Source organism: Aethalodelphis obliquidens, unplaced genomic scaffold (genome assembly GCF_003676395.1).
Source record: "Aethalodelphis obliquidens isolate GAN/ISIS:26980383/991018 unplaced genomic scaffold, ASM367639v1 scaffold11, whole genome shotgun sequence".
In the NCBI taxonomy this organism is placed as follows: Eukaryota; Metazoa; Chordata; class Mammalia; order Artiodactyla; family Delphinidae; genus Aethalodelphis; species Aethalodelphis obliquidens.
The window spans coordinates 27639207-27657022 of NW_020837955.1; the positions used below are offsets into that span (position 1 = coordinate 27639207).

The 17816-nt window shown below is 41.9% G+C and overlaps 1 pseudogene; it reads left to right on the forward strand.

The window, feature by feature from the left end:
- Positions 1–12172: 12172 nt before the first annotated feature.
- On the forward strand, positions 12173–14288 carry LOC113623653 (cytoskeleton-associated protein 2 pseudogene; annotated as a pseudogene).
- The last annotated feature ends 3528 nt before the right edge of the window (positions 14289–17816 follow it).

The following is a 17816-nucleotide window of genomic DNA, read 5'->3' on the forward strand; positions in this document are numbered from 1 at the left end:
TATAAGGGCAGGAACCTACTCACACTAAATCAATGAGGGGTTTACTTTAAGGATACAATAGGTGAGAACATAGACATCCAAGAAAGGTGGCAGAGCTTTCAGGAGGATTGGAACTACAAAAGTGAAAAATAGACACTAAACTCAATGTCCCCGGGAACCTCACGACCTCCCCCATTCAGCCTTCTCAACACCTCAACGTATTGTAACCCTTCAACGTTAGTACCCACCACCATCTGACTATAGTCAGGTGCGTCCTTGCGTCTTAAATCAGATTCCCCATAGAGGATCTGATTGGTTGATGCCACTGGCTGGCCTTAGGTCAGGTGTACACTTGGTCCAATCACTGCGGCCAGGGTGCAAGGTCATGTGATATGGATGGTTAACCTTTCCAGAAGCTGTGGTGGACTAACTTCTCTGGAGGGATGATGGAGCAGTCAGTATCCCTTCTGGGACACAGTGGAGATAATGATAAAAGTTATGTTAACTATTCCTGGTGGGAAGAATGAATGCCTAGAAGTTTAAATTTTATTAGAAAAATATTATGAGTTCTCCAGAAATTTTACCTTGTTTATATGTGCAGTGGGTCTTTTAACACCCATTTCTCATGGACCAGATGAGTTGAAAACTCATCTACTCTTTAGCTGTCAGCACCCCCTTGATTACCCACATCATGGACTGTCTAGACACTACCATTGCCCTGGCCTTTATATTTAATGACCGAAATGAAAGTTCTTTTCAGATGGCACATTGGTAGGCGGAAAAGGGCATTGTGTCTTTTCACCACAATCTGTGATCCAGAGCCACAGATGAATTTTTGTCCTCATGGAGCCTTAAGTGTCCTTATAATTTCCAGCTCTTCAGTGTGACCTGCCTTCTAAGTAACTGACCTACACTTTTCCCTCTGCAAAAGGAAGAGAAAAGAAAAAGCTTAGCCAAAGACCTTAATAAAAGGGAGAAAACACATTCTTCCTTGTTTCACAGTCCTGCCCACTTGCTGGAGGAAATAGCATCTTATGCCCAGGCAAGACGCTATGCTCTTGTTCTGTCTCTGAGCTTTCAGAAGAAAACACTTTTTAGAAAGGAAATGGGAAAGTGAGTTAAGTTCATTTATTGCTGAACATGCCAGATGGGGAAGAAGAGTTGAATAGAAAATTCTCTAAGCTTTAGCTTCCATAATTTCACTTTTATTCCTTCTAATGAGGCAAACATCTTCTAGAGGACTCAGGTTCACCTAAGCCAGTCTGTGTTCAACTTTCTATCACTTATAACAGAAAAATATTCATCAAATAAAAATTAAAAAAAAATTTTAAATCACAGAACTAATTTTCTGTTGTTCAGTTTTTCTTCTCTTTTTAAACAGTTTTGTGTAAGTAAAACTGCAAACAATAAACTGCACATATTTAAAGTATAAAAGTTGATAAAGTTTGATATATGTACATACCCAGGAAGCCAATTAAAACAATAAACATATCACCCTCAAAAGTTCTCTCTTCTCTCTTCATAATCCCTTCCTCCCATTTCTTCTCACCCTTTTCCCTGGCAACCACCACAATCTGCTTTCTGTCGTAGATTGCATTTTCCAGAATTTTATATAAATGGAACCAATACAGTATATACTGTGTTGTGGTTTTTTTTGCGTAATTATTTTTAAATTCACCTATATTGCTGCATGTATCCACAGTTTATTTTTATTGCTGAGTAGTACCCCACTGGTATATACCACAATTTGTGTGTGTGTTAACCCGTTGATAAACATTTGGATTGTTTCTAGTTTGAGGAGATCACAAACAAAGCTGCTATGAACATTTAGGTACAAGTCTTTATATAGACATATACTTTCATTACCCTTGGGTAAATACCTAGAGGTAGAATGTTTGGATCCTGTTGCACTGGATTAATCATTTAAAACCTTGCCAAGCTGTTTGCCAAAGTGCTTGTACCATTTTAATTCCCAGCAGCTGTGTAGGAGAGCTCCGGTTCCTCTGCATCTTCACTAACATTTGATGTGGTCAGTCTTTTTAATTTTGGACAATCTAATACATATGTAGTGGCATCACAATGTAGTTTTAATTTGCATTTCCCTAATGAGTAAAGATAGTGAGATTCTTCCTTTTACATGCCTATTTTTCATCTCGTTATAAGGTGAAGTGTCTAGTCAAATCTTTTGCCTATTTTTAAAATTGGCTTGTTTTCATCTTCTTAATATTTGAGAATTCTAGAATTCTTTATGCATGCTGGAAGTAGTTCTTTATCAAATACGGGATTTGCAAATAGTTGCTCCATGTCAACAGTAACTTTCAAGGAGCAGAAGTTCCTAACTGTGATAAAGTTCAAATTATCATTTTTTTCTTTTATAGATTACCCTTTTGGTGGTTTATCTAGGATATCTTTACCCAACCCAATGTCACAAGAATTTCTCCTATGTGTTCCCATTTCTCTTTCTTTCTTACCTCGAAAGGAACTATCAAATAGAAAACACTTATCAGGACTTTCAGCCACATCAAGCATGGCAAAGTGGAACAAACTGAATCAGAGTCAGGGAAAACGTGAGTGCCCTTTCCTCTGATGAGCTTCCATTTGCACCATTTTATCATAGTAGAGACAGCATTTCTGAAAGTTCAAATGGTGCCAAAAAGGCCTAGGAGGGGAGAATTAGCTCTGGCCAAGAAGTGTTCCTTGCACTTAAATTTCGACAGCACTTAAACATCGACAGCTCATCCCTCAGAGACCAGTTATTCACTGAAGTCAGGTGAAAAGAACAGGGTGGGATTCTTTTAAAATCACAGAAAAAAACCTTGTTAGAAGGAAGGGAAGGAGAGCTCTGGACAAGCATCCCGCTCGGAGTGTGGGCTCTGGACTACCTGCATCAAAATCACCTGTGAAAAATACAAACCCTGGCCCCATACCACCCGCTTAAACAGAATCTCTGGGGGTAGCATCTTAAGGTCAAATTCGCCAGGCGATTCTTAAACACAGTAGTTACAGATGAGCCCTCAGGCACTCAAGAACCTGCTGGGATCCTCCCTTGAGGCAGCTTCTGGAAAGATTCTCAGGGTGAACCTGTGGTTCTCAATCCTCTCCTGGCATATAGAATCACCCGGAGAGCTTAAGAATACAGATTCCTAGGCCCAACAAATGAGGTTCTGCAGTAGTAATCTGTCATAAGCCCAATCTTTTCCTTCTGCTTTGCTTCTTGCTTTCTTCTTCCTCTCCATCTTCTTTCTCTTCTTCCCTCCTTCTCCTCCTCTGGTTTCTCCTCCTCCTTTTTTTAAATTAAAGCTCCCAAGTTAATTCTAATATGCAGCCGAGGTTGAGAACTCCCAGGTCACAGAGCAGAAGCAGCAACATCCCAGCCACGGGGCTTGACAGGAGATGGAAATGAAGGAAGCAGGCTGGCCTGGGACCAGAGTGAAGTAAAAACCTAAGCTCCATGCCAAGAGCGTGGTCACTATTGAGCTAGTCAACTCCTGCCACGTGGGAACAAAATCCACATTTGCCAATCCCTCTGGTATTTCCAGAGAAATTAGAAATAATTTTTGGACATAAAATCTCCCTTTTTTTTTTTTTTTTTTTTTTTTTTTGCGGTACGCAGGCCTCTCGCTGTTGCAGCCTCTCCCGTTGCAGACCACAGTCTCCGGACGCGCAGGCTCAGCGGCCATGGCTCACAGGCCCAGCCGCTCCGCGGCATGTGGGATCTTCCCGGACCGGGGCACGAACCCGCGTCCCCTGCATCGGCAGGCGGACTCTCAACCACTGCGCCACCAGGGAAGCCCAAAATCTCCCATTTTTAAATGTCTGAAAATGACACAAAATGTGTAAATCACTGTGCGCAGAACAGAACACAGCTGTGGGTGGCTAGCGGCCAGGGACTGCCAGTCTGTGACTTCTGCCCACAAAGTTTCTCAGCCCTGTGGACAATGCTAGGATGCTGTTTCATGGTGGTCACTCTTTGAGGGCCAGTTCTGAAGAAGCTCATGGGTTTGTGTTCAGGCCACACCTGAACCTGCCTTCATAGAATTTCTAGGCAGGGACGAACTCTACTGTGTTCCTTGACGTGGGTTTGCCAGATTTCTTGACTTGTTTGAGGCCAATCAGAGAAATAGTCTCATAATTAATATGTAAGATAGCATATTTTGCATGGTTTTCTCCCTATAGAATCCTTCTTCTATCCTAGACAAGTGATATTCGTAAGAATATGATTTTTATAAATGACATCTGAGAGTGTTTTTTCCATCATACTCACTACTACTGACAGTTTTATCCTGTCCAAGCCCTCTACCACACTTAGGATGGTGGTTCTCAAACTTTAATAGGCATAAGAATCACCTGGGGCACATGTGACAATGCAGAGTTTCAGGCCTGGAGTGCCCATGGAGTTTATTATCAAAATCAGAACACTTCTGAAAATGAAAGCAACTCTGAGCTAGGGGTTATAGACTGGTTCACGCAGTCAGCCCACCCAGGCCTCATTTGTAAAGAGTTTCTGATTCAGTGGCCTGTGCTGGAGCCAGGGACTCCCCACTTTTAATAAATCCACCCCCACCCCCCAACAAACCAGATGCAGGTGGTCTGGGCCACACTTAAAACGCTGACTTAGTAGTAGGAAGGGAAGACGGAAGAAAAATACTCATTTGGGAGATGGAGACACGGAGTCCAGAGAGAAGACTCACTGAAAACCCAGTTGCGTGATGCTCGAATCATTACAAGGTAAGCAACCAACTATCAAGGAAAGTCGGAGACAAATACTAATTGCTAATCTCACACTTTCCTTTTTCCAGATTCCTCACAAAGGTAATTTGTTACTGGTAATTTTTTTTAAAATAAATTTATTTATTTATTTTTGGCTGTGTTGGGTCTCCGTTGCTGTGCGCAGGCTTTCTCTAGCTGTGGCGAGCGGGGGCTACTCTTTGTTGCAGTGCATGGGCTTCTCATTGCAGTGGCTTCTTTTGTTGTGGAGCACGGGCTCTGGGTGCATGGGCTTCAGTAGTTGTGGCACGTGGGCTCAGTAGTTGTGGTGCACGGGCTTAGTTCCTCCGCGGCATGTAGGATCTTCCCGGACCAGGTCTCAAACCCATGTCCCCTGCATTGGCAGAAGGATTCTTAACCACTGCGCCACCAGGGAAGTCCCGGCAACTGGTAATTAATGAGGTGCGTATAAGCATTGTGACGAGCAACGAACATGTGCCGCAGACACGCATTTTTATGAACATATATTAATGAATGTTAGCGTCCCGACTGCAAGCATAACTCCAGAGGGTTTTCTTTTTATTTATTTATTTCATCCAACAACCAAGTGATAGGTAATGAGCTCACTCAGGTCTGGCTTTCCACGCTCTGGGCCCTGAGGGGTCTCCGGTGTATGCGTTTGACTCGCTTCGGAACCTCAAAGAGTGAGGCTGTTTGCAGTAGCAAGGAACTGACAAAGAGGATTTGCAATTTATTTCTGTTAGCTCCGTGCACATATCTGCACAACATGGACTGGTCAAGACGTGGATTTCTTGTTTGATTTTTTTCTTTAATTGACTCTTATCTGACGAATTTAAGTCAGAAAAATTCCAGGATATGGGAGGCCATTGGAGCTCCAAGATCAACAAGCATATTCCACTCCTCTTCTGGAGAAGGCAGCAGAGTTCAGTGTTTAGAACATGGGCTGCAGCGCCTGCTGCCTAGGTTTGAATCCTGGTTGTGCCACTTTTTATTTCTGTGACCTAGAACTCAACTTCTCTGGGCCTTGGTACCTATTTCCTAGGGCCTTTGTATGACTAATAAATGAGCTAACATTTGTGAAGCACTTAGTAGGGTGCCTGGCATGTGGAGAGAGTTACGAAGGTGAACACTGAGACTCAAGGACGCAGCTGCCCTTGCAATGAAGCCCTCACGTGGAAAAGTTGGGTTGAAGGGCCTGTTGGTTGACTTGGGCCTCAGAGTTTCATCTCTGAATCACACACTGTGTCTCCACATGACATCAAAACTGCATCTCAGTTTCCTCATTCCCCCAACGTCTCCTTAGGACAACGTTAACTTTTGGCACAATACCCCCCAACAAGACTGTTCCGCTGGTTGGATCTAGATAGGAAGCAAAGGGGTTGGCTAAAAAGATGCTTCACCCAGGGAGTTTCAGAGGCCAGCTATGGAGTGGACTGGAATCCCGGGGACTTCCGTTCCTGCAAACATATGCTGTAGGCAACTGAGTATGTAGCCATGACCCCGGCCTTCCTGGGGTCCATGAGCTGTCCCCCCCAAGTGAAGTCTGACCTCTCTCCCTCTCCTACACCAGACCGCAATCACATACCCTCCTCCCCGCCTCTACCCTCGTCTTCAGGAGAGATTAAATCTTTGTTCAAGGTTCTTTTTTCTCCCCTCCAGACATTCTGTGTTTAGAATTACAGCCACCTTTATTTTCAGCTTCAAGCAGATGTTCCAGGCAGAAAAAGCCTGCCAAATGTTTCAGATTACATCCAGGAGGTTTGGGCTCACGCTTTGCTGAATAAGAATCTGTGCTGACATTCTAGAAATCAGTAACACTTGAGGGTAGTGAGGCATCCCTCTTCTATGTTAAAAGGGTAATCCCGAGATGGGTTTGAAGCTCCAGAGAAATCATTCCAGTGCCTCTTATTTTTTTTATTTTTTATTTTTGCGGTACGCGGGCCTCTCACCGCCGTGGTCTCTCCCATTACGGAGCACAGGCTCTGGACGCGCAGGCTCAGCGGCCATGGCTCACGGGCCCAGCCGCTCCGCGGCATGTGGGATCTTCCCGGACCGGGGCACGAACCCGTGTCCCCTCCATTGGCAGGCGGACTCTCAACCACTGTGCCACCAGGGAAGCTCCCAGTGCCTCTTATCTGACAGGACTTTACAGTTTACCAAGTTCTTACACATCCATGATTTCATTTGCATCTTGAAACAACCCAGAGAAGTAGTCATGACAAGGATTAGGACTGTTACTTTGCAGATGACAGGGCTAAATATAAGAGAGATGTGAGGGCTTGACATACTTATAAGAGTTTGTTTTTGGTCTCTTACCTTCCAAACCTGGGCACTTTCCACAAATAGCAACATGATACATTCACATATTGCTTTCCTATACACTTTATAAAGTACTAACAGGAGTGCGGTATCATTTTATCTCCAGAAAAGTCCCATGAGTTAGATAGGGAACTGTTTTAGTCAGCATAGAATAGGCTATGCTTTGGTAACAAATAAGCCCTAATAGCTCAGAAGCTTAACCCAACAAAGATTGATTGCATGTGCATATCATTTTCTGATGCAGGTCCAGGTGGTTCTCTGAGGTGGTTTTCCTCTGAGTGATAACCAGTATCCTTCCATGTCATTCTCCATTTAAAAAATACAGCCTTAGAAGTCACCAGGGGATCAGAACATAATGTTACCAATTTCCCGAAAAGTTTTTTGGCCAGACTATCACTTCTACCCACATTCTATTTGCCTGAACCCAGTCATGACCTCAGCCTAACTGCAAACAAAAGGTAGTTTTCTTGTGAGCCAAGAAGAGTAAATGTAATGGGTTTTGCTGAATACAAAGCATTATTTCTGCCATTTCAAACTGCACCAGCTCTTGTTCTAGGCTGTCTACAAGGGGCTGGCAAATAAAACATCATGGTGACAAACTTTGATACTGTGCCAACTATAGAACAACAACAAAATATCTGTGGGGCAAACTGAATTATTTCAGAGGTAAAGCTCTCCACCAGCTGAAGAATGTTACTATACATCACAACAGGTTACCAGACCAGAGAAAAGGAGAGCAAAATGACTTGCACATCACTGGGGCTGAAATGAAATGCAGGCAGACCTCGTTTTATTCCCCTTTGCTTTATTGTGCTTCGCAGATATTGAGTTTTTTACAAATTGAAGCTTTGTGGCAACCCTGCATTAAGCAAGTCTATCAGTGCCATTTTTCTAACAGCATTTGCTCCCTTCATGTCTCCATGACACATTTGGTAATTTTCACAATATTTCAAACTTCTTCATTATTATATTATATTATATTATATTATATTATATTATATTATATTATATTATATTTGTATGGCAATCTCTGGTTAGTGATCTTTGATACTACTATTGTAATTGTTTCGGCGTGCCACAAACTGTGCTCATATAAGAACTTAATAAATAAATGTTGTGTGTGTTCTGACTGCTCCGTAGGCCAGCCATTCCCCCCATCTCTCTCCCTCCTCTTGGGCCTCCCTATTCCCTGAGACACAACAATATTGAAATAAAGCCAATTAATAACCCTACATGGCCTCTAAGTGTTCAAGTGAAAGGAAGAGTGTCTCACTGTAAACCAAAAGCTAGAAGTGATTAAGCTTAGTGAGGAAGGCCTCTTAAAAGCCAAGACAGGCTGAAAGCTAGGCCTCTTGCACCAAACAGTTAGCCAAGTTGTTAATGCAGAAGAAAATTCTTGAAGGAAATTAAAAGTGCTATTCCAGTGAATACACAGATGATAAAAACGCAAAACAGCCTTATTGCTGATATGGAGAAAGTTTTAGTGGTCTGGATAGAAGATCAAACGAGCCACGACATTCCCTTGGGCCAAAGCCTAATCCGGAGCAAGGCCCTAACTGTCTTCAATTCTATGAAGGCTGAGAGAGGTGAGGAAGCTTCAGAAGAAAAGTTTGAAGCTAGAAGAGGTTGGTTCATGAGGTTTAAGGAAAGAAGCCATCTCCGTAACATAAAAGTGTAAGATGAAGCAACAAATACTGATGCGGAAGCTGCAGCACGCTACCCAAAAGAACTAGCCGAGATCATTAATGAAGGTGGTAACACTAAACAACAGATTTTCAGTGTAGACAAAACAGCCTTATGTTGGAAGAAGATGTCATGTAGGACTTCTGCAGCTAGAGAGAAGTCAATGCCTGGCTTCAAAGCTTCAAAGAACAGGCTGACTCTCTTGTTAGGGGCTAATGAAGCTGGTGACTTTTAAGTTGAAGCCAATGCTCATAACCCATTCTGAAAATCCTAGGGCCCTTAAGAATTATGCTAAATCTACTCTACCTTTGCTCTGTAAATGAAACAACAAAGCCTAGCGGACGGCACATCTGTTTACAACATAGTTTACTGAATATTTTAAGCCCACTGTTGAGACCTACTGCTCAGAAGAAAAGATTCCTTTCAAAATACTACTGCTCATTGACAATGCAACTGGGTTCACCAAAAGCTCTGATGGAGATGAAACATACAAGATTAATGTTGTTTTCATGCCTGCTAACACAACATCCATTCTGCAGCCCGTGGATCGAGGAGTAAGTTTGACTTTCAAGTCTTATTATTTAAGAAATACATTTTGGAAGGCTATAGCTGCCAGAAATAGTGATTCCTCTGATGGATCTGGGTAAAGTCAATTGAAAACCTTCTGGAAGAGATTCACCATTCTGAATGCCATTTAGAGCATTCATGATTCATTGGCAGAGGTCAAAAATATCAACCTTAACAACAGTTTGGAGAAACTGATTCTAATCCTCATGGATGACCTGGACGGGTTCAAGACTTCAGCAGAGGAAGAAACTGCAGATGTGGTGGAAATAGCAAGAGAACTAGAATTAAAAGTGGAGCCTGAAGATGTGACCGAATTGTTGCAATCTTATAAAACTTTACAGAAGAGGAGTTGCTTCTTATGGGTGAGCAAAGAAAGTGGTTTCTTGAGACAGAATTTACACCTGTGAAGACTGCTGAAATGATAATAAAGGATTTAGAATATGACATAAACTTATCTGATAAAGCAATGGCAGGGTTTGAGAGGATTGACTCCAATTTTGAAAGAAGTTCTACTGTGGGTAAAACGCTATCAAATAGTGTTGCGTGCTACGGAAAAGGAAAGTCACTTTATGTGACAAACTTCATTGTCATTTGTTTTAAGAAACTGTCGCAGCCACCCCAACCTTCAGCAACCAACCCCCTGATGGGTCAGCTGCCATCAACATCAAGGCGAGACCCTCCACCAGCAAGAAGATTACGACCTGCTGAAGGCTCAGACCATGGTTAGCACTTTTTTAGCAGTAAAATATTTTTTAATTAAGGTATGTACTTTGGGTTTTTTTAGACATAATGCTATTTCACACTTACTAGACTACAACTATAGTGTAAACATAACTTTTACATGCTCTGAGAAACCAGAAACTTCATGTGACTCACTTTGTTACAATATTTGCTTCATTGCGGTGGGCTGGAACTGAACCCGCAATATCTCTGAGGTATGCCTATACCAACAATTTATTCATTCTTTTTGTACATCCATCTACATCCACAAATGATTGAGGAGGTTTCTAATATTAAAGCACATCCAAAAGAAAACCGTTAAGAACAAAACTACTCAAAAAAAAGAGAAAGAAAGAAAAGATAGTCATATAAAGAAGAAATCTAGCTATACCAAATATTTAGGATTGGTTAATCATTACGACTGAACAACTGAGGTTTGTCTGTGAATTTACCAGAAGCTAAAGTAGCAAGGAGAATAGAGAGTTTATGAAATAGCATTTTTGAGCATATTTAATGTCCTAGTTACTATGTGAAATGTTTTACATACATCAGCTTATTTGACCCATACGTCAGCTTATGACCATCAGTTAATGATGGGAGCCACCACACACTGAATTCATTCTCAGTGAGATGACATAGAATGTCTCAAGTACACTCCGTACAAGGCTAGGTTCCAACTCAGCCATGTCTGATTCCAAAATCTGTGCTCTTTCCATAACCTAATAGCTCTCTTTGTCACATAAAAGGAAGCATATAATTAAGTAGATACAAGAAAAACTAGGAGATGCACATACTCTTTATTTTTATTAAAAGAAAAGAGGGTTATCTTAATGAGCTCCAAGTCAGCAAGCCCCAAATTTTCCTCACTACTTCAAACCACTGGAGGTTAAGGTAGAGTTCACCTTGAAGGGTATCAAAGGGGCCTGCAACATACCTGTGGCAAGGAGAGGATTTGAAAGCTGGGGGAGGAATATAGTGCAGGTAAACGAAGGTTAAGATTTCTGTGTAAAAGGTCACACAGCAAGGCTGTGCTAGTCTTCCAGGCCTTCCCCTAGCACTTGGTTTATTAGATAGGATTAGATTAGATTTTGAAGGCTAAACCACTAAGAGAGAGTGAATTTTCACTCTTACCAACGGACCAGAAACAAAGAAGAAAGAGGAAAACCTGTAGACTACATATTGGTTCCCTTTACCATCTTTGACTGACGGGGGTAGTCATTTGGCTTATTCAACTTGTTAATGGCATTCTTGCTTCTCAGCGGTGCTACACTGCACATCACCCCCCTAATTAACAGCTGTTTCCAGTTCATGCCAACTGCACAGGCTCAAGGCTAAAATCCATGCTTGCTCAAGCTGGAGACCAGGTATAACAACCAAGGATGGGCATTTGATGGAAGGAACACTGTGCTTTGCCTACGTCACAGCCACCTGGAAGCAAAGGGCTGGCCTGGGGTGTCTCAGAAGTATAAAGCTGAAATAAACACTGACAGCGAGTGGCCAGTGAATGGATATGTCCTGAATTACCACACAGGCAGCCTTCACTCTGCACAGTTCTGAAACGTAGTACACAGATTTCAGGTACCATGTGGTACAGTGCAGCAACACCAGTCCCCCAGCAACACAGTTCCATTTTCAGTTACCATGGCATACGAACTGTGAGAAACTGAATAAAGTAGAAACCCTGCCACCAGCTCATCAGTCAATAACAGATATGGCCCGTGGTCAGTGGCCAATCGACTCACATCTTTCAAAGGCTGGCAGTGATTGGTCACTGCACATGTAATTCAGTTCACTCACAGCCAGCAAACCCTGGAGTGATGTTGCCTCCTTGTCTCCTGGTGATAAACCCATGGGACGTTTGACAAAAATGGATACTCAAAAGAGGAAGGTGGCCAACCCAAAGGAAGGCGCAGCAAAGAAATAGCAAGTGGAAACACCAGGAGCAAAATTCAAATCCAACGTAAATAGCGCAGTAATAGCTGACAGTGGGATGCTGACTGCCACTACTGCAGCGCCTCTAGATAGGCAGCCAGAGGAACTGAGTGAAGGTGACTTAGCCACATGAATGAGGAAAGGGAGGATAATATCCCAAAGAAATGGGCACCTTCAAAACCTTCACTTGAGAGTGTGTGGTGGCGCTGGCTTGAGGGAGTCTGCGGCGGTTGAGCTGGAGACGCGTCCCCCTGTCCGGAGCTGTGATGAGCACCCCAGCCGTGCCCCAGGACCTGCAGCTGCCCCCGAGTCAGACGGCCCAGTCCACGTTCAGAGAGCAAAGAAGACAAAAACTCAAGGAGCATCTGTTAAAAAGAAAAACTTTTTTTGCATACAAACAGGAAAATCAGATATTATCCAGTGGTAGAGACAAAAGAGTGAAGACATCTGAAGGTCAGATCCAAGAAGAGACAAAAATTCTGAAACTTTATCAGACATTTTTGCCTTAAGAAAATGTCAGTAGACCTACTGGGATCAAGAATAATATAACAATGGAAGAGAACTGTATTCCTTTAAAACCTTCTAATGAATTAACCAATTCAACTACAGCAATTGATACACCTAATTTTGAGGATAATGATCAAACTCTGCCGTTGTTACCAATTAAAGATGACCCCCAAAGTCAACATATGACCTTAAGCCAAGCATTTCACCTTAAAAACAGTAAATAGAAACAAATGACTACAGAGAAACCAAAGCAAGGTGCTAACATGCCCAAGAAACCTGTGCTTGGATCTTATCGTGGCCAAATTGTTCAGTCTAAGATTAATTCCTTTAGGAAACCTCTACAAGTCAAAGATGAGCTCTGCAACAATGAAGAAACTTCCAGCTACTGTCTCTAAAGCCACAAAGTCTCAGCCTGTAGACACCAGCGGTGTAACAGTGAAAAGTGATAGAGCCTCACACACGACGACTGCCGGTAAATTTGTGAGCACTACATCTCAGGGCAGTCAACTTGTGCGACCTTCTGTTAGAAGTCACCACAGTAATAACCAGGACGCCATGAAACAAGGCATCAGTAGGATGTCTGCCAGTGTTACAGTTTGGAAAGGACCTCGAGAGAAAGAATTATTACAGTTAAACACAGTTTCGTCTATTATCAAAACCAGTTCTTCTCAGGACATAGAAAGAAATCAGACACTATCAAGAAGGATGACATCTGAAATGGTAGCCAGGCCTGCTTCGTCTTCTAATACCTAACTGAGAGAAAAGTCAAAAAGCATTGACCAGTGCAGATATACCACGGTGAAAGCAGCTATTGACAGTAGATGGACTCAGCGCAGAGAAACTGCGGAGGAGAGAAAGGCTCGTCTGAGTGAGTGGAAAGCTAGCAAAGGAAGAGTGATGAAAAGGCCTCCCAGCTCAGTGGTTACCCAGCCTGAGCCCGAAGCACAAAATGAAAAACCAGTTGGGTCCTTCTGGACTGCCACGGCAGAAGAGGACGACAACGATTGTTTACTGAAAAAGTAAACAAGACATTTTCTGAATGCCTAAACCTGATTAATGAGGGATATCCAAAAGAAGAAGTATTGGTTACACTGAATGACCTGATTAAAAATATTCCAGATGCCAAAAATCTTGTTAAACATTGGATATGCCTGCTTGTACTGAACCACTTACGAGTCCTATTGAAAATATTATTGCAATCTATGAGAAGGCCGTTCTGGCAGGAGCTCAGCCTATTGAAGAGATGCGACATGCAACTGTTGACATTCTGACGATGAAGAGTCAAGAAAAAGTTAAATTTGGAGAAAATATTGGGGAGTCTTGTGCAACCAAGGAACAAATCCAAGAAGCCACCATTGATGATATAAGTGTTAATCTGGGGTCAGAAAAACCGGAAATAGAAAATAAGCATCTTACGAATGTAGTATTTCAAAGTTGTGAAAAAAGAGCAAGATAGCAAAACAAAAGGTCCAACCAGTGATGTTAAAACCCGCAATACATTGGGCTTCCCTGGTGGTGCAGTGGTTGAGAGTCCGCCTGCCGACGCAGGGGACACGGGTTTGTGCCCCGGTCCGGGAAGATCCCACGTGCCGCGGAGCGGCTGGGCCCGTGAGCCATGGCCGCTGAGCCTGCGCGTCCGGAGCCTGTGCTCCGCAGCGGGAGAGGCCACAACAGTGAGAGGCCCGCGTACCGCAAAAAAAAAAACAAAAAAAAACCTGCAATACAGAAATTAGGGCGGGTTGCTTAATTAAATATAATGTGTCTACTACTCCACACTTGCAAAGTGTGAAAAAGAAGATGCAGTTTGACTAAACAAATTCTGCATTTAAACAGCTGAAGTTTCTCACACCAGTTAGACGTTTTCGATGTCTTCAAGAGAAGACTTCTAAATTGCCAGATACGTTAAAAGACCATTATCCTTGTGTGTCTTCACTGGAACAGTTAACAGAGTTGGAAAGTGAAACTGACGCTTTTGTGTGCTGCCCCAGCGCAGCCCTGTGCCGCATGTACTCGGAGACTGACAAGACAGAAGAGAAGTGAAGCTCTGAAAGGAGTGGGGTTGTATTATTCTGAGTTGGTTGGTTGGTTTGTTGTCGCTTTGCATGTCCCTTAGGTCAGGAGTTGCCAAGTACCTAAGTATTGACGGCAGTCAGCACTTACTCATGTCCACTCTATAGCAGGTGTTGCCTCCTGTGCGTCGGAAAGCTAAACCTACCTTGTCAATCTCAATAGACTGACTTTTTCTCTAAGACAGGTAAATTTTGTCAAGACAGAGTTAGCTTTTGCTTTATCACCCAATTCTAGTAGCCCAGACTGCTGTGGTCTCCTGTGTTTCTGGGACTCTGCCCCTGGTTCTTCACTGTCACTCTCCAGCAATGCCAGTGAGTCTGCATCTGTGGCCTCTTGGCCTCTTTCTTTTTTATTGTAGCCGAGGTCCCCAAGAGGGATAGTTAATACTCCATTTCTACGAGAAGATACTTTGTTAGAAGCAAGAACATGTGCCTAGTGGGCATTCAGAACTTTAAATCTGAGTTCCTTTCTTTAGTTCCTTTTCTAACTTGACTATCTAAAATGTTAAAAATTTTAACTTCCATCACTTCGTCTGATATCGTTTATAGACTAACAGAAGGGAGTTAGAGAAGGAATATATAATATTTCATAAATGTCATCCTAGTTTAGGTAGTATTTCTAAAATAACTAATACTTAAAATTGATTTCTTCCTTGTAATATAAAAACTTCATGTCTCCTAAAACATGATAGTCATACACAGTAAGTAGGTCTCTGCTTCCCACACATAAATACCACCAGTAAAATTGTTTTGTAAGTCTCTGAACTAATACTTAAATGGCATACATCCTTTACCAACTCTACAGTTTCAATTAAGGATTTAGTCATTGTAAAAGATTAGGTAGTTTTAAAACTGCATAATATGAATGTGGTTGAAAATCACATACTTACTCTTATTTACGTTCATTAATTCCATTTGTAAAATAGTGCCAATCTTTGTTCTATTTATTGTCTTATGTTCTACTGAGTAGGGTTTTTATTCCTTTTAAACTGTGTACCTAATATGTATACAATAAATGAAAACATCTATATATTAAAAAAAAAAAAACCTTCACTTGAAAAGAACTCTTAGCGCTGTTTTACAACCTTTAAAGTGCAATGGATAAAATGTTGGAAGCTACTCCAAACTTAGAAAGAAGCAAGACAGTTTGACAAGGCACAGAAAAGATGTTGACACAGGCAGTATTATGAGTTATATGATGAGGAGAAGGCAGGCACTGTTCAAACTACTATTTATAACTTTTTTTTTTTACAAGAAGCAACACATTTTTATTCTCGATGTTTCTGATGTTTTAAGTAACACTGTATTAAGTGAATATTAGTTCTATTTTTCCCATATCCCTATACTTTCATAAGTAACAGTAAGAGAGCTTTTAATGTTTTGATGGAAATTCTTAAAGGTCATAGAACAATAGTAAATTATCACGTAGATTATCAAGACCGTCTTGTGTGGATTTTGCGTGATCGTGTTTACAGACCCACATTACCATGTAAAGTAAGGACTTCCTGTATTTCCCTGATCTCTCACTGAGGTGTTCTGCTCATATAAGGCATAATACAAAAACAGTGACCCCATAAAAGGTGCCCATAGCATGCGTGGGATAAGGTTCACAGGCACGACCTGTGTTCGTTTAACTAACCTCTGCTTAGGGTTTCAGCCTGGATAAAGTCCTAAAAATGAAAGAGGCAAATTGAAAAGTCATGTGATCTTTTCGAGGCAAGAGTTTGTGGGATCTAAGTTGTATATGACTGCAAGCTTGTAGGTTATCCAAAAGGAAGATCTGTATATTTAAATGCAAGTGCTAAGCAGATATTTGGAGTTTCCACTCTGATTCTTAGAAGAAACCCAGGCTAAAGATAAATAACTAGGAGTCATCATCCTGCTAGTTACAGCCAAGATCGTTAGCCACACCTAAAGTCTGCCCAAGAGAGTGAGACAGACTCTACCTTCTGTATCTCGGTTCTTTTAGTGATAGAACCCAGATTGTTTTGTTCTTCTCACCCCACGTGGTTAGATGTTCAGGGCCTCTTCCCTGCCACAGAACATAAATCCTTATCAGTCTAAAACTGCAAGGTTAGGGCATGGGCCTGATGTAGCTCCTCCCATTGAAGTGAGAGCTGAGGGCTTCTGGGTAAACATCCCTCAATGATGACAGGAGAGTGAGACACAAACATGTCTATTTCTGTTAGCCAGATTGTATCATGTAACACCTGGGACTCAAAGTCAATTGCAACAGCAAGAGGACAAGCCTAAGAACCAAGATACCTGCTAAGGGGAACAGAACAAAAGAGGGAAGTGACCCGAGCTGCTAAATTAACCCACCTGGAACTGACCGATGTGGGGATTTCTTGACATATGAGACACGTGTCCTTACAATGTAAGCTGTCACTTGCAGCTGAAACATCCTAATACGTCAGACAAAAACCTGAGAAATGACAGAGACTAGAGGAGCCAGGGAAAAAGACAAGAAGGACTCAGGGAGGAGGGAAGAGAACCATGAAGTTCCAAAGAAGGGACCGAACGGGGAATCCTGGCTCCAATGGATCTCTCTGATCCAAAGATTTTTTTTCAACTTTATTGAAATCTCACTGACAAATAAAATTGTAATATATTTAATGTGTGCATCTGATCCAAGATTTTTCAGTAGACAATCTGCTTTCTCTTACAAGTGGTAATGCCATTTCCAAATATAGATGCAGGTCAGTGAGGACCTAAGAGTCAAGTAAGCAGGGGAAGAAAAATCACTGTCACTGCCTTAACCAGAGAGAATTTGGTATTTAGTTTTTCTTTAAAAATCTTGATTACATCTTTCAAGGCTCTCAGGCTGCTGACACATACAAAATGAAGACGAACATCTTGGCAGGTGGTAGAAAATGAACAAGCACAGGGAACCAGAAACAACAGAAATGAGATAACCTGGAGCTTCAGTAATGCTGAAATTATCCACAACACAGGAGATGACTATTAACAAAAGATACCGATAAAGGACCAAATGGAACTGCTAAAAACTAGCCCTATCGTATTTCTGCAGTTCAAATGAAATCAGATGTGGCGTCTGTATTTAAGCAAGAAATGTCTGTGGGGAGATTTTGTTGTATGTTACTGAATTGGAATATCAAGACAGAATCTTCTACTCAATAGTCTTAAAAATTAAATAAAGGGTGCTTGTATAATGAATGGTTTGTAGTTATGATGACACAGTGCCTAAAGGCTGGGGTGGTACAAATTACTGTTCTGGACCTGAAACTAGAGTTAGGTCAAGAAAGACAATTTTCTCCTCTTATGTGCCAACTACCGAAGATCAAATTCATT